Source organism: Microtus ochrogaster, unplaced genomic scaffold (genome assembly GCF_000317375.1).
Source record: "Microtus ochrogaster isolate Prairie Vole_2 unplaced genomic scaffold, MicOch1.0 UNK41, whole genome shotgun sequence".
Classification (NCBI taxonomy): domain Eukaryota; kingdom Metazoa; phylum Chordata; class Mammalia; order Rodentia; family Cricetidae; genus Microtus; species Microtus ochrogaster.
This window is the reverse complement of record NW_004949139.1, coordinates 834000-834791: the sequence shown is the minus strand read 5'-3', so window position 1 is coordinate 834791 and position 792 is coordinate 834000.

Genomic DNA, 792 nt, shown 5'->3' with positions numbered 1-792 from the left:
AATAGCCACAAATAACAAAATATCTCAGAGTAATTCTAACCAAACAAATGGAAGACTTGTATGACAAGAACTTTAAATCTTTGAAGAAAGAAATTGAAGAAAACACCAGAAAATGGAAAGATCTTCCATGCTCTTGGGTAGGCAGAATTAACATAGTTAAAAAATGGCAACCTTACCAAAAGCAATCTACAGGTTCAACACAATGCCCAGCAAAATCCCAGCAAAATTCTTCAAAGACCTCGAAAGAACAGTATATGGAAAAGCAAAAAACCCAGGGTAGCCAAAACAATTCTGTAAAATGAAAGAACTTTTGGAGGCATCACAATCCCTGACTTCAAACTCTGCTATAGGGCTACAGTACTGAAAACAGCCTGGTATTGACATAAGAACAGACAGGAGGACCAATGGAACGAAATTGAAGACCCAGATATCAATCCACACATCTTCAAACACCTAATTTTTGACAAGGAAGCAAAAAATATCAAATGGAAAAAAGAAAGCTTATTTATTTATTTTGAGACAAAAGGTTTTTCTGTAGCTTTGGAACCTGTCCTGGAACTAGCTCTTGTAGACCAGGCTGGATTCGCACTCACAGAGATCCACCTGCTTCTGCCTCCCGAATGCTTGGATTAAAGGCGTGTGCCACCATTGCCCGGCCTAGAAAGCATATTTAACAAGTGGTGCTGGCATAACTGGATATCAACATACATAAGAATGAAAATACATCCATATCTATCACCATGCACAAAACTCAAGTCCAAATGGATCAAAGACCTCAACATAAAACCAGAC